Here is a 17500-nt window from a genome sequence, read left to right on the forward strand (position 1 = left end):
CTTCAAGAAGACCTAGACAAGCTGAAGGAATGGTCGAACAAATGGTTGTTAGAGTTTAACCCAACCAAATGTAATGTAATGAAGATAGGTGTAGGGAGCAGGAGGCCAGATACAAGGTATCATCTGGGAGAGGAAATTCTTCAGGAGTCAGAGAAGGAAAAAGACTTGGGGGTTGATATCACGCCAGACCTGTCTCCTGCAGCACATATCAAGCGGATAACATCAGCGGCATATGCCAGGCTGGCCAACATACGAACGGCATTCAGAAACTTGTGTAAAGAATCATTCAGAACTTTGTATACCACATATGTCAGGCCAATCCTGGAGTATGCAGCCCCAGCATGGAGTCCATATCTAGTCAAGGATAAGACTAAACTGGAAAAGGTTCAAAGGTTTGCCACCAGACTAGTACCCGAGCTGAGAGGTATGAGCTACGAGGAGAGACTACGGGAATTAAACCTCACTTCGCTGGAAGACAGAAGAGTTAGGGGGGACATGATCACCACATTCAAGATTCTGAAGGGGATTGATAGGGTAGATAAAGACAGTCTATTTAACACAAGGGGCACACGTACTAGGGGACACAGGTGGAAACTGAGTGCCCAAATGAGCCACAGAGATATTAGAAAGAACTTTTTTAGTGTCAGAGTGGTTGACAAATGGAATGCATTAGGAAGTGATGTGGTGGAGGCTGACTCCATACACAGTTTCAAGTGTAGATATGACAGAGCCCGATAGGCTCAGGAATCTGTACACCTGTTGATTGACGGTTGAGAGGCGGGACCAAAGAGCCAGAGCTCAACCCCCGCAAACATAACTAGGTGAGTACAACTAGGTGAGTACACAAAAGTAGTTAGTAAAAGTTGATTGAGAGTTGAGAGGCGGGCCGAAAGATCAGAGCTCAATCCCCGCAAGCACAACTAGGTGAATACACACACACACACCAGTTGATTGACAGTTGAGAGGCGGGACCAAAGAGCCAGAGCTCAACCCCCGCAAGCACAAATAGGTGAATAGGTGATTACATATGATAGAGCCCAATAGGCTCAGGAACCTGCACACCTGTTGATTGACGGTTGAGAGGCGGGACCAAAGAGAGAGAGCCCAACCCCCGCAGGCACAATTAGGTGAGTATACACACACACACACACACACACACATACACACACACACACACACACACACACACACACACACACACACACACACACACACACACACACACACACACACACACACACACACACACACACACAGGAAAAAGACTTGGGGGTTGATATCACGCCAGACCTGTCTCCTGCAGCACATATCAAGCGGATAACATCAGCGGCATATGCCAGGCTGGCCAACATACGAACGGCATTCAGAAACTTGTGTAAAGAATCATTCAGAACTTTGTATACCACATATGTCAGGCCAATCCTGGAGTATGCAGCCCCAGCATGGAGTCCATATCTAGTCAAGGATAAGACTAAACTGGAAAAGGTTCAAAGGTTTGCCACCAGACTAGTACCCGAGCTGAGAGGTATGAGCTACGAGGAGAGACTACGGGAATTAAACCTCACTTCGCTGGAAGACAGAAGAGTTAGGGGGGACATGATCACCACATTCAAGATTCTGAAGGGGATTGATAGGGTAGATAAAGACAGTCTATTTAACACAAGGGGAACACGCACAAGGGGACACAGGTGGAAACTGAGTGCCCAAATGAGCCACAGAGATATTAGAAAGAACTTTTTTAGTGTCAGAGTGGTTGACAAATGGAATGCATTAGGAAGTGATGTGGTGGAGGCTGACTCCATACACAGTTTCAAGTGTAGATATGACAGAGCCCGATAGGCTCATGAATCTGTACACCTGTTGATTGACGGTTGAGAGGCGGGACCAAAGAGCCAGAGCTCAACCCCCGCAAACACAACTAGGTGAGTACACACACACACACACACACACACACACACACACACACACACACACACACACACACACACACACACACACACACACGACACTCACTATTTCTTTCAGACACCTTTTTTTTGTTTGGAAATCACACCGTGTTTGTAAACAGAGCAGCATGTGGTGGTGCCACAGCCCCGAGTATTTGACCCTCTGGACACAGGCAGGAGAAGGCTGCACATTTACCATCTGTCTGTTCCCGGCTCCTCCACCTCCTCCTTGTTTATTGACATCTTACTTAAAGTCGTTCCCTCTCCCCTCAAGGGGGCCGCGTTATTTGCCTTGTAAAGTCATGTTTTCGTTTCCTGGTGACTATTCTGCGGCTTAAAGATGGTGTTTACAGTCCGAGACTTTATACCTTTGCTTTACCCGTGGGGAAAAAAGGGTGTATTTGGTTGACCTATGACTTATGACCTGCCAGCCTGTTGCTGCTTGCGGGCCGCACCTTTCACACACATATCCATCACATTCAGGCTGATGTTTCTCCATCTCTCTCCCTCCCTGTCAGTCAGTCCATCATCATGTTCTTGAAGGTTAGTTAGTTCTTGTTAGTTCTTGTTAGGTTAGATCATGTTCTTGATTTTATTGACGGGGGAGAGGGGGGGAATTGGGGTATATCATCACTTTGTGTACCTGGATTGTACCTGAATTGTTTTTTAGGAGTTACTGTACTCCCCCCTCCCTAAGCTGGGCCCCGGGCCCAGACTTGAGAGGCGTGATCTGTGTGTACCAGGCGCCTTATCAGCACATCATGGTTCAGTCGGTAGTGTGTGTGTGTCTAGTAAGGCACTTGGCTTCAGTCCCTCGTAATGCCAGGAAATGTTATTTGATTTTAATTATATTGATATATTGATTATTTAATTATATTGATTTAAAAATATTTAATTTTAATAATATTGGGGTGAGACGGGAGCTATCAGGGGAAAGCGTCAAGCCAATACGACTATATATATATATATATATATATATATATATATATATATATATATATATATATATATATATATATATATATATATATATATATATCGCTTCGAAGGGGTCAGGATACACCACACAGTTACAGCCCCGCTCCTGTGCCGGGTAAGTTACGGGCTCACCATAGCCCGTGCTACTTGGAACTTTTCGTTCCTAGTAGCTGAATCTAAAACAACAACAAGGGTCAGGATAATTACGGGCTATTCATGCCCGTGCCACCTCTTGGGTGGCTTAATCCTTATCAATCAGGTCAGAATAAGGATTTGGGATGGGTCGGGGGGGGGAGGGAAGGAATGGTGCCCAACCACTTGGACGGCCGGGAAAATTATATTGGGATAGAATTTAACAAATTATTGTAACTTAAAATGTCATATAATTTATATTAGACATAAGTTTTAATAGTAACACAAATAAAATCCTCTTAAAAAAAGTTACTTCCGGTTTCAAAATAATTTGAAAATAACGGCATTTTAACTGCCACTTGATGAAAGAATCTCGTCCACTTGGTCATTTGTTGACGGTTTTGTCTGGTCTTGAAGCTGAGTTACGAGTGGAGCAGTGTGCACTTAAAGTGGCGTGTCATGTGGGCCCCTGTGAGCACTGTTATGTTTAAAGGTGTGCAGGGGGGGGGGGGGTGTCGTGCCCCTGTTCCCCCCATTCTCCCTCTCTTCTGTCACTGAAGAACATCTCTATGCTTCTAGCACTGAACATAAGAATAAAGGTAACTGCAGAAGGCCTATTGGCTTATACGAGGCAGCTCTTATCTATAACCACCCAATCCTACTCATAAACATGTGCAACCCACGCTTGAAACAATCGAGAGACCCCCACCTCCACCACATTACGCGGTAATTGGTTCCACAAATCAACAACCCTGTTACCTGAACCAGTATTTACCCAAGTCTTTCCTAAATCTAAACTTATCCAATTTATACTCATTGTTCCGTGTTCTGTCTTGTGTGATACTTTTAATACCTTATTAATATCCTCTTTGTTATGTCGAGTCATCCACTTGTAAACCTCTATCATGTTACCCCTAACTCTTCGCCGTTCCAGTGAATGCAATTTAAGCTTTGTTAATCTTTCTTCATATGAAAGATTTCTAATTTGAGGAATTAACTTAGTCATCCTACGCTGGACACGTTCAAGTGAATTTATATCCATTCTATAGTACGGCGACCAAAACTGAACTGCATAATCTAAATGGGGCCTAACCAGAGCAAGATATAGCTGAAGAACCACACCAGGTGTCTTGTTACTAACACTTCGATTAAATCCCAGTGTCCTATTTGCCTTATTACGAACATTCATGCATTGATCCTTTGGTTTTAAATTCTTACTAATCATAATTCCCAGATCCCTTTCGCAATCCGACTTCGCAATCTCAACACCATCCAGCTCGTATCTTGTAACTCTATCATCATTACCTAGCCTCAGAACTTTACATTTATCAGCATTAAACTGCATCTGCCAATCTTTTGACCATTTCAAAACCCTATTTAGATCAACTTGAAGTGACAGTGAGTCTTCTTCCGTGTTAATTTCCCTGCCGATTTTTGTATCATCGGCAAATTTGCAGATGTTGCTACTCAAACCTGAATCTAAATCATTGATATATATTAAAAACAACAGAGGTCCCAGGACAGAGCCTTGAGGCACTCCATTAACAACATTATCCCACTCTGACTTAGCCCATTTATACTAACTTTCTGTTTCCTTTGGAATAGCCATGCCCTAATCCAACTTAACATAGCACCCCCAATACCATGAGCCTCTTTTTTTTTAATCAGTCTTATTGAAGAACTGAAGTTCTATACTATACTGACAACATCTCCATGAATTCGGGCCTCCCAAACTGGTTCCCGCCCTGAAGATCATCTGTATGGATCCAGGACTCCAAACCGGTTCCAGCTCCAGGCTGCTTCTATGTAGATGCTGGACTCCAGTTTAAATTTAAATGTTATATCTTGGTTCCTGTGTCTGGACCAAGTCTTTGGCTGAATTCAACCGAAACAACTTTATGTCGAACTTGGTCGTTTGTCCAAGATTTTCCCTTTTCTGTTATGGAAAAGTTGGAGAGGCAACTGTGTTCTTGCGAAGCCGAACTATCGCACACCAGTGGAATGATGGTTGGGAAGGAAGAAGAGAGAGAGAGAGAAGGGAAGGGAGAGGAGGGAGAGAGAGAGAGAGAGAGGGAGAGAAGGGAAGGGAGAGGAGGGAGAGAGAGAGAGAGGGAGAGAAGGGAAGGGAGAGAGAGGGGGGGGGGTCACAGTAAACTTCATTACACCTCTTGTGTCTAAACGACTTTTTATCGTAATTGCTGGTCCCTTAATACCAAAACTCATCACAGGATTTTATACAAGTCGCATGTAAGTGTGTGTATTAACCCTGAGGCCAGAGATGGGCGCAGGGAAGGAAACCCCTTCCCACTCGTTATGTTCCCTCTCGGCCGAAACACATTTTCTTTTTTATATAAGATCATGCACGTTGTGATCAAGTCTCCTTAAGTCCTGTTCGTTTGATCCAGTGGCATCAAACTCAGCTCACGTGGCCTGTCCTTGGAGCTTAGTTCTCTTTCTGTTGTGAGAACTTTGTAACCTAACTGGTCATTTTTGAGTTTTACACAATCTCGTATGGACTCCAAGCAGAGCTGCATACTCTGAGAATGGTATCACGTATGTTGAATATATTATATAGTGTTCATCACTTTCATGTGTTTGGTTATTTACATGGGGTTAGGTTATATTTTTATGGATAATCAAGTATGATATTTTGATTGTTTCAAGCGTAGGTTAAACATATATGTGAATGAGATTGGGTGGGCCTTCTCCCTCACCCACGACTCAACTGATGACGTTCGAACTTTTATCGAACAGTGCTTAGGTTTCTATGTTCGAATCGTATTGTTGGCCAGTGTGAATTCTACACAGCTACCAAACCCCCTGATTTTTTTAGAGTGATAAACGCCATACAAACGATTTGAAACTCACGACGTTCAACAACTCATCCTCGACTCAAGTCCATTCCATCCAGCGGTCGACCCCCCACAGATGCATTCATAAATTTTTACATGCTGTTCATTCAAAATAGGAATTTTCTCAAATATAAATTATAATATATAAGCATATTGTGCATATATAGGCATATGTTAGGTTAGGTGTTTAGGTTCTGTTGGCGATTATTTGTATTTGTAGTACGTGGGTGAAGCATTTACAGCGTTGTGGTTCGAACAAAACTCGTCAGTGAAGCACTTGTTCCGGAAGTGTTCGAAAAATCAGCTGTGAGTCGTGTGTAAACCGTTTTTCATTCATAAACAGCGGGTTTGGCGGGTGAATGGAATCACTTTTGGGTCTTTGTTTGGAGGACGGGCTGGTTTATGACTGAAAAACGGTTTACACACGACTCACAACTGACATCGTTCGAACACTTCCGGAACAAGTCCTTCACTGACGAATTTTGTTCGAACCACAACGCTGTAAATGCTTCACCCACGTACTACAAATACAAATAATCGCCAACAGAACCTAAACACCTAACCTAACATATGCCTATATATGCACAATATGCTAATATATTATAATTTATATTTGAGAAAATTCCTATTTTGAATGAACAGCATGTAAAAATTTATGAATGCGTCTGTGGGGGGTCGACCGCTGGATGGAATGGACTTCGAGGACGGGTTGTTGGAATTACCTAGTCCTGGTTCCGAGGGTGAGATGTAGTGTAGCGAGGGTAGTGCGACCAGTTAGGTAGAGGCTCGTTCGGGTACCCGGCTCCTTAAACGGGTGTCTTAATCTTCACGATAGACCCAAGGGGCCCAGCAGCTGAAGACCAACCCCCCCCCCTCGGGAACAGTACTAGGTGAGTACACAATCACCCAGGTAAACAATTTGTTATTTTTGCTCCACAACGACCGCGCCGCTCCTGTGCCAGGTAAGTCCACTACGGGCTCACCATAGCCCGTGCTACTTGGAACTTGTTCCCAGTAGCTGAATCTATAACATCAACGCAACAACATGAGGGGGGCCGCTATTAAGGGGTACCATTGTGAGTGAGAGGACGCTATAGGGAGGTGGTTTATAAGGATGGATATTGTGCAATACCAATGCAATAAGAACTGCCTTTGTTGCAGGCAAATAAGATCGATAACATACATTTGTGAGACGCGTAATACGGAGTTTTCACCGACTACTCATCCACCGCCTGAGTACGACAGACGTGAGTAAGAGTGGGTGGGGCCCTGGGCTGAACTACCCGTCCAGCAGGCCGTTGTTGTTGTATAAGGTGCAGGGCTGTTGTTGTTGTTGTATGTGATGTATCCCTCAGATCTTCGTTTATCTTCTTGCCCCCCCCCCCCGTCTCTCTTTCTGTCTCTCTCTGTCTCTCTCTCTCTGTCTCTCTCTCTGTCTCTCTCTCTCTCTCTGTCTCTCTCTGTCTCTCTCTCTCTGTCTCTCTCTCTGTCTCTCTCTCTCTCTCTGTCTCTCTCTGTCTCTCTCTCTCTGTCTCTCTCTCTCTGTCTCTCTCTCTGTCTCTCTCTCTCTCTCTGTCTCTCTCTCTGTCTCTCTCTCTGTCTCTCTGTCACTCTCTCTCTCTCTCTCCCCCCCATGGCCTCGTCAGCCACAGCAGCCAAACTCGTTTCTCATAATCTGTGTACATCACTCCTGTGGAAGAGCCTGCTTACTCTGATGTCTCTCAATGTATGGGGAGTGTTTTTGTTGATGTAGGGGGGAGTGTTCTTGTTGATGTAGAGGAGGGGGTGTTTTTGATGATGTAGGGGGAGTGTTTTTGTTGATGTAAGGGGAGTGTTTTTGTTGATGTATGGGGAGTGTTTTTGTTGATGTATGGGGAGTGTTTTTGTTGATGTAAGGGGAGTGTTTTTGTTGATGTAAGGGGAGTGTTTTTGTTGATGTATGGGGAGTGTTTTTGTTGATGTATGGGGAGTGTTTTTGTTGATGTAAGGGGAGTGTTTTTGTTGATGTATGGGGAGTGTTTTTGTTGATGTATGGGGAGTGTTTTTGTTGATGTAAGGGGAGTGTTTTTGTTGATGTATGGGGAGTGTTTTTGTTGATGTAGGGGGAGTGTTTTTGTTGATGTATGGGGAGTGTTTTTGTTGATGTAGGGGGAGTGTTTTTGTTGATGTAGGGGGAGTGTTTTTGTTGATGTAAGGGGAGTGTTTTTGTTGATGTATGGGGAGTGTTTTTGTTGATGTATGGGGAGTGTTTTTGTTGATGTAGGGGGGAGTGTTTTTGTTGATGTAGGGGGGAGTGTTTTTGTTGATGTATGGGGAGTGTTTTTGTTGATGTATGGGGAGTGTTTTTGTTGATGAAGGGGGAGTGTTTTTGTTGATGAAGGGGGGGGAAGTGCTTTTGTTAATGCAGTGTTAGCGGGTATTACAATCCGTGAGGAGATTGTTGTTATTGTAGGTGATGGTAGTTTACGTGTGACAGTATTATAATGGCAGTTATGGTTGTTAGGATGCAGTAGTGGTTGCTGTGAGGTTGTGAGAACACGTGGTTGGTGGTTGTAACTGAAGGGGTATGTGTAGGTGGTGGTAGCTTCTAACAGGTGGCATTAGGAGGGTGTGATTGTGGTTGGCTAATGGTGGTAGTTATTGTATTGATTGTGGTTGTGATGGGGTAATACTTGGGTCGATATCAGCTATAGCAGGGGAACTTTTATGAGCTGGTTGGTGGTGGTGGTGGTTGATGGTGGTAGTTCTAATAGTGGTTAATCAGTAGACTCCCCCCTTTTTCCCCTCCTCCTCGTCCCTTCCCTTTCACACCCTTCAGGGCACTTCTCTTCTTGGCCCCCCCCTCCCTCCTTTTCCCTTAACCCCAATAGTTTCCCCACACATACACCATTCAGACCCCGAATTACCCTGTGGTGATTCGAGAGGCCTGTTCGAGGACCTGGCCAATCAGACTTGATGCGCAAAGTTCAATAAGTTTGTAAGGTCATCTTGGGTTCAACAACCTTCCCTCACCCCCCCCCCCCTCCTCAAGATAACCTCAAGATAACCTAACCTCAAGATAACCCCCCCCCCCCACACACACACACACAATCATTCCAAGCACAGTTCAAGCATTCAAACGTTTGATTGTTCGTTTGTGTCAAGTTTTTCTTTAAATGCTCGAAGATTGTTTACACAGATTGTGAAGAGAGAATCACTGTGTAAACATCTTTTTACGAACCTAAATTTGTCAACACTCGTAAATTGGCGTAAAAAAACATTCTTAAAAGTTTTGAAATGTTGCGAAATTTACAAAGAAAGAATTTGCAAAGAACGAGAATTTTTTTTTATCAATTTTTGTATCGATAATAATTTATCAATTATTATTTATTATTTCAGAGGTGTCAGTAAGCACTTCTCCTTTTCTTAGAAAATAGTTCTAAATTACGCAATATTTACGAAAAACAATTATGAAAGAAATTTTTGGAATCTTTCAATTTTTGGAAAATTTAGAAACTTTCAATTTTTGGAAAATTTAGAAACTTTCAATTTTTGGAAAATTTAGAAACTTTCAATTTTTGGAAAATTTAGAAACTTTCAATTTTTGGAAAATTTAGAAACTTTCAATTTTTGGAAAATTTAGAAACTTTCTAAATTTGGAAAGAAAAAGAAAATGAATTTATAAATTTGGAAAAAGCTGCAAACATTTGTAAATAAAAAAATAAAAAATTACACAAATTTAAAAGATTATGAATCTTTTCGGTCATTTGCGTATCTTAATTGACCGTTAACAAGTTTATGCTTTGTACTGCCTTAAGCGTTTGGGCCCGGGTCTTGTATGATGAAAGATTGGATTAATACAATTCCAAACGTCATTGACTTAGGTTATACACGTGGACAGAATGTATAATGTATCCAGAGTGTGGATTGTTAAAAATCGTTGAATAATGTATGAGATGAATAATAACCTTGTTGTTAGGGACAAGAGGAAGTTTCTCTCTCTCTCTCTCTCTCTCTCTCTCTCTCTCTCTCTCTCTCTCTCTCTCTCTCTCTCTCTCTCTCTCTCTCTCTCTCTCTCTCTCTCTCTCTATCTCTCTCTCCATCCCGGTCAACCATCACCTCCTATGCAGTACCTCGTTGTGTTAAACGATCGTTAATTAGACCCCGTGGTTAATAGCTCTACTAGGTCGTTTCCTCGTTAGGCACTCTAAAAAATTTAATCCAATTAAGTAGGAGGAAGCAGGAATGCAAATTTCTTGTAAATATGACCTTTACAAGGCGTGTGGTGCTGTAAGAACGACTGGGTAATTGGCCGGCCTGCTCCGGACGAGCTGATTGGATGATCCTGTCTTTACCACTATAATTTCTTGTCCCTGATCTCTTTCTACCAAGCTACAGCCCCGCTCCTGTGCCAGGTAAGTCCACTACGGGTTCACCATAGCCCGTGCTACTTTCGAACTTTTGTGCTAAGTAGCTGAATCTAAAACAACAACATCTCTTTCTACATGCTGAGGACGTCTGAAGGAGCTCATGTATGTTCTGTATGATTTGTACACAACTTGTATAACATGTATAAGTCATGAATATCGGTTTGGAACAGTAGGAAAAAGGGAAGAAATTTTGGAACAGGAGAAACAAAACTATGGACTATGGAACAGGAGAATTTTTTTTTAAGGGAAACTAAGTTAAAACAGTTTTGAAGGCGGAGGAGGACAAAGAGTTGGTGCAAACTCTTAACAACTAACAATGAGACTGGCTGAGCCGACCTGTAATTGGTCTTGTTTGTTTAGTCCGTCCTCCTAAGGTTTCCCCAACGTGAAGAAAACGGTCAATTTAAAGTGGCCCTTGCTTATTCTAACCTACCTGAGGACCCAAAACAGAAAACGGGAGAGTACGTCACTTTGGCCAGCCGCTTCCATGTTCTAGTACGACAATTTTTGGCCTTACGTGACGCATACGATCGAAATGCGACGTTCTTTGTAGCAGGGACAGGTTGGTTGGTTTGTTTGGGACGGTGGTACGGTTGTTTGCTGGTAGTTACGGTGACAGGTGGGTGACGGTGGCTTGCTTTGGTGGCGGTGCTTGGGTAACCACTTATTGCAGTGGTGGTACGCAGCTGGCCTCTCGTAGACGGGCTCTCGTAGAGGGCCTCTCGTAGACAGGCTCTCGTAGCCGGCCTCTCGTAGACGGGCTCTCGTAGCCGGCCTCTCGTAGACAGGCTCCCGTATCCGGCCTCTCGTATAGGGGCTCTCGCAAAATTGACTTCGTCGACCAGATTTAATTATTTACATTGACGCATTTAATTTAAAATTCAAAATCTTGTAGCTACCTGTTAACATGGAACCCTCTTTCTCCCTCCCTCCCTTTCTGTCACCCTTCCCTTCCTCTCACCCCCTCCGCCCCCTCGCCCCCTCCATCCCTCTCTCACCCCTCACCCCAAGGGAGATAGAAGACGAGTTATAGAGGGAAAGAACAAATAAACAGGAACAAGGGTGGCGAAGTAGCATGATGAACACTCAGGATACAGAAGGGGGGCGGAGGGGTCACCAATGATGAAAGGGGGAGGGGGCGAGAGGGGTCACGAATGATGAAGGGGGGGCGAGAGGGGTCAAGAATAATGGGGGGGAAGGGGTGTGAGGGGGTAATCTAGTATGCACCAGACATGAGAACAGTCAATCTTTTTTCTCTTATCTCTGTATTATCTGTCTTATCTGTATTCTTTCTTGTATCTCTGAAATGTAGTGAACTATAGTCAATGGGACGACCCGTCTCGGTCGTCGATTTTGTGTGTGTACTCACCTAGTTGTCCTTGCGGGGGTTGAGCTCTGGCTCTTTGGTCCCGCCTCTAAATTGGTGTACAGGTTCCTGAACCTACTGGACTCTGTCATATCTACATTTGAAACTGTGTATGGCGTCAGCCTCCACCACATCACTTCCTAATGCATTCCATCTGTTAAATTAACTACTGACACTGAGCGCGTGTGTCTGCGCGCGTGCGCATGCTTACTATTTGTGTGTGCAGGATTGAGCTATTAGCTCTTGGACCCCGCCTTTGTAACCGTCGGTTGTCTAATGTACCGATTCCCGACCGTTTTCCTTCTAACATCTATTTATCTTTCTCTCGTTCTTTCTCTTTCTCTCACACACACACACACACACACACACACACACACACACACACACACACACACACACACACACACACACACACACACACACACACACAAGCTCCTGAGCTACGAGGGGGGTACTGTTTAACCTGGCACCACTGGAGGAATTTGAGATTATCAGTGATGAGGTAAGGAAGCACTATGTCTTAGCTAGACATCAAAGGCGGTCGGCACAGATCACATCTCCCCGTGGATACTAAAAGAGGGAGCAGAAGCACTGTACCTACCACTCTGAGTGATGTATATTTTGTGATAGTGATAGTATAATTGTCTAATGATAGTATAATTGTCTAGTGGACCAAACTCTCACAAGTCAAGCCTGGCCTCGGGCCGGGTTTGGAGTAGAAGAACTCCCAGAACCCCATCAACCAGGTATCACCCAGGTATATCAGATCACTGGTAAGAGGAGAACTGCCAAAAGTTTGGAAGACGGCTAATGTAGTCATGGTATTCAAAAAGGGTGACAGACAGGAGGCACTGAACTACAGGCCAGTGTCCCTAACTTGCATACGCTACAAGGTGATGGAGAAGATGCTAGTAAAACTACTAGAATTTGTTCATGGATAGTAAATCTGGTCTCATAGGTTTAATAGAATTCTATGACCAGGCGACAAAAATGAGATACAAGAAGAAGGGCGAACAGACTGCATATTTTTGGATTGTCAGAAAGCCTTTGATACGGTACCCAATAAGAGACTAGTGCGTAAGTTCGAGATGCAGGTGGGAGTGACAGGGCAAGGTACTGCAATGGATAAAGGAGTACCTAAGCACCAGAAGGCAGAGAGTCACTGTGAGGGACTCTCAAGATTGGCTAGACGGCACTAGTGGAGTCCCACAGGGGCTCTGCTCTATTACAAATGTTATACATATACTACTGTCTTCTGGAGCCGTGGTAGCTTCGTGACATATATACATATCCATGCGTATATACACACACTTATTTACAAGGAATGAAATACGTATATGAATTTTACGGGCTATTCATGCCCGTGCCACCTCTTGGGTGGCTTAATCTTTATCAATCATCAATCGTGTATGAATTGTCCAAGGAAACACTGGTGTGTATTGTATACTAAGCATACATACTCATACACAGACTTGCGAACATTTATGAATACCAATACATTCAAATGTATTCATTCATCGATGGTATGTATATATATATATATATAAAGTCATCAATTATTGACGTAGACCCGCAAAAAATGGAACGGAAAGAGAAGGGACAGAGAAGATAGGGTGGAAGGCAAAGGGTGATAAAAGAGAGACGAAGAGGAGGAGGAGGAATCAGTGCACAGGGGAATAATGAGAAAGGGAAGGAGAGTAGGGTGGTTGATGGAACCAGCGGAAGATACGATAAAAATGACGCAGGAGGGAGACAGACACTGAGAGAGAGAGAGAGAGGGAGAGGGAGAGAGAGAGAGAGAGAGGGAGGGAGAGAGAGAGGGAGAGAGGGAGAGACAGACAGACAGACAGACACAGAGAGAGAGAGTAATTAATGAGTAATGAGCGAGTCGGAAAAGAAGACGCTAATGAAACAAATCGACAAACGCGTGATAAGCGATAAGAGCCAAGATGCAAACAAGGAAGAAGGAAGGAAGCTGATAAATTCAAGAAGGGGGAGGAGGAGGAGCTCGGTGATAAATGAAGGGAAAAACTAATGATAAATTAACGACAGTTTACCCCAACCTCCATTAGTGTACTGCAAAAACACGAAATATACTGAAAAATTTTTGCTAACTGGCGTCGCTTGTTGGGGGTGAAAAAGAAATTGAGAGAGAGAGAGATTGAGAGAGAGAGATTGAGAGAGAGAGATTGAGAGAGAGAGATTGAGAGAGAGAGATTGAGAGAGAGAGATTGAGAGAGAGAGATTGAGAGAGAGAGAGAGAGAGATTGAGAGAGAGAGATTGAGAGAGAGAGATTGAGAGAGAGAGATAGAGAGATTGAGAGAGAGATTGAGAGAGAGAGAGAGGGAGAGAGAGAGAGAGAGAGAGAGAGAGAGAGAGAGAGAGAGAGAGAGAGAGAGAGAGAGAGAGAGAGAGAGAGAGAGAGAGAGAGAGAGGAAAGACTTGAAAACAAACCACGTGAAAAACAGAGATACAACTACTTAGGAACCGGGAAATAAGACAACAAAATAAAAGGGGAAGAAGCAATCTTGATAATGGACGAGAACACACCCATCCCATCTCTTCCATTTCCTTCTGTTCATTTTCCCTTCCTCTCCCCCCCGCGCCCCACCATTTACCCCTCCCCTACGCCAAATGAGAGAAGAAGAAGAAGAACGAGGGAATAAAATAAAGGTGAAGAAGGCAAGGGAAGATGAATGAGGTGGATGAGAGAGACGGTGTAGATCACGTGACACAATTGCATTAGGGGGGGGAGGGGGGGACGGGGGGGGGGGAAGGAATGGCGGCTCTGATGAAATGTTGATGTAATTTGTACTAGTGATGGTTTGGTGGAGATGGTGAGGGAGATGGGTGTGAGGATTGGGGTTAGTGAGGTGGGGAGGGAGGGAGGGGTGAGGGGGGGGGGTATGGGGGGTTAGTGAGTGGGGGGGTTAACTGATGGGGGGGAAGGTATTTATATTTGAGACTATATGACTTGTAACGTTTTCTATGTCAAATACCTAACCATGGGGGATCGTCGTTGTAATGACCTTGTTACTGGCAGACATTTTGTGTATTTAAGATGTTATTGACCTGCAACACGTGCAAGACGACCTCTGGTCTTCAAGTACCTTGTCTTAGTTGGTCTCAAGAGCTGTGTTTTCAAGATAATTTTGTAGTTGTGTTTAATAGTGTTGAAGCTAAATTGCATTACCTTGCCTTTATTGCAATATTCTCTCTTTTTAGTAGGGGGGGGGGGTGGAACCACTTCCGGTCAAAATAGTGGGGGGACCCTTAGCCCTAGAGAAGAGAATGAAAGGCACGCTTCTATAGTGTCTTCTCCTACCACCCTATTTTTCAAGCTTCATTATACAAAAATGATTACTGATCAAAAAGAGATATTGTAGGCGGTAGAAATATATTCACTCTCTCTCTCTCTCTCTCTCTCTCTCTCTCTCTCTCTCTCTCTCTCTCTCTCTCTCTCTCTCTCTCTCTCTCTCTCTCTCTCTCTCTCTCTCTCTTCTATGAGAGAGAGAGAGGGAGGGAGGGAGGGAGAGATTATTATTATTAACATCTTTATTGACAAAATTAATTACAATTTTGCCTTATCTGAGGATTTTGATAGTCTTATTAAAGTGAGGATAATGCTAGTATTCACTGTCACGCAGGACAGAGGGTCATACATAAGACAATAGGTCTAAACTGTAGGCTGAAGCACATATATACAGTATCATGATTACAATCAATGTTTTAATGTATGGAGATGTGAAAACAACTTTCTACTGTGCACTGCCACACAAGGGCAGGGATGGGTTCATAAGTGATGCAGCTTAGAAGTAATATAAAGAACAATTGTTCTTCATTCTTTAAAATGGACAAGCAAATTTTGGATAAATTGTTAGGATGTCGTCCAGAACACCTGAGTCAATAAAATAGTTACACAGTTGGTGGTACAAGAGGCCAGGAGGTCTAAAGTCCTTTACGGTTTCACATTCAACAATATAGTGTTCTAGTGAATGCATTAAAGGTTTATCACAGAGTTTACAATCTGAGTATTCTGGTAGTGGCTCAGCCTCACTAAGCTGCCAGATGTGCCTATAGCCAAGGCGAATTGGCGCAATGACTACATCACATTGCCTGGTTCGGTTACTGTGCTGACCATACAAATACCTATTATTACAAAACTTGTCATAACTTTTAATACTGCAGCTTTCAGGTCTCTGGGCATTTCTTAGTTCTTCTAAATCTGAATTAATTTCTTTAATTTGTATGTTTCTAATAATTGCATTAGATAGTCCAAAGTCATAATCAATGTTTTCTTTCCTGCAGCCTCATTTGCCAATCGATCTACACAGTCATGTTTTCCAACTCCAACATGGGATCCACACAAATTTTTGTACAAGAGTTATTATCATTGGCAAAAATTATATTCCATTTAATATTACAAGCTACTTCCGACATACATTGTGATGGGTTATTTAAGGACTGCAGAGCACTTTTAGAGTCACAGAAAATAACCACCACGACCAGAGAGAGAGAGAGAGAGAGAGAGAGAGAGAGAGAGAGAGAGAGAGAGAGAGAGAGAGAGAGAGAGAGAGAGAGAGAGGAGGGAGAGGGTGAGGGTGAAAGGGAAAGGGGGGGGGGGGGAAGGGGAGAGGGACAGACTCTGTGGTTGAGAACGAAGTAGGGAGAGGTGGGAAGAAGGTGATAAACGTGGGAGGTGGAGAAAGTGGAGGAGAGAGAGGGTCTCTCTGATCCACATAATGATACGTAAATGTGAAAATAATGACGCGAGGATTATGTGTAGGATGGAGGGGGGCGGGGGGGGGGGGTGTTACTTTGTGTGGACCGGTGGCTGGCTGCTGTAGTGTGTGATAGCAAAAGAACTGCGATATCAGATTGGGTAATAGTCCAGTTATATAATTTTTTCCACAAAGGGTAAGTTTAATGGGCAGCGTGACTCATCCTGTGAGTGAACAAACTGTCATGGCAGTATAAACAACCCGCTGGGCTGTTCATCCTGTTCAGACAAATGTTAATGGGGTAGTTAGAGACTCCTGTCTGTAGTTTAGGCTCCAGAATATTTGGACTGATCAGAGAGACATATTTAAGGCTTCAGTGCATTCTTCCAGTATTCCGGGTGATATCTGTCATGTAACATTTGCAACCCGTTCTCGCACTTTCGTATAGTCAATATTGACTTATTACATACGTGCATATGTGACATACTAAACATACTAGTTTACCTTGAAAAGCTTCATAGAAAACACCGACCTTACCTAACCTTCTTAGTATGTTAAGATAAGCATCTTATTGCTTCGTAATTACAATTATTTCTTAACCTGTAATAGGTTAGGAGAAGAAGGTTAGGTAAGGTCGGTGTTTTCTATGAAGCTTTTCAAGGTAAACTAGTATGTTAAGTATGTCACATATGCACGTATGTAATAAGTCAATATTGACTGTAAGAAAGTGCGAGAACAGGTTGAACATTTGTCTGTAGTGGGTATCTACCATTTTCAGAATCCTCGTGAAGTCTGCTTATAATGATTTGATGTTAATCTTTAGCTCTGGTATCCGGTATCTGGACTGGTATCAGTCCAGCAACCAGGAGGCCTGGTCGACGACCGGGCCGCGGGGACGCTGAGCCCCGGAAGCACCTCAAGGTAGGTAGCCTCCATCCCTGTTGATTCGTGTATGCTACTCTGCTTTGATTTGAATCTTTTGCTGCATTCATTGCAAACTTTCTTGTACTTTGCCTAGTTGTGCTTGCGGGGGTTGAGCTTCGGCTCCTTGGTCTCGCCTCCCAACTGTCAATCAACTGGTGTACAGGTTCCTGG

At 43.5% G+C, this 17500-nt stretch overlaps 1 protein-coding gene across 7 annotated transcripts in view; it reads left to right on the forward strand.

The window, feature by feature from the left end:
• LOC123761699 (protein amalgam) overlaps positions 1-17500 on the forward strand; it is a 513864-nt gene that overhangs the window by 431846 nt on the left and 64518 nt on the right. The gene's annotated exons all lie outside the window — the stretch shown is intronic.

Source organism: Procambarus clarkii, chromosome 24, assembly GCF_040958095.1.
Source record: "Procambarus clarkii isolate CNS0578487 chromosome 24, FALCON_Pclarkii_2.0, whole genome shotgun sequence".
Lineage (NCBI taxonomy): Eukaryota > Metazoa > Arthropoda > Malacostraca > Decapoda > Cambaridae > Procambarus > Procambarus clarkii.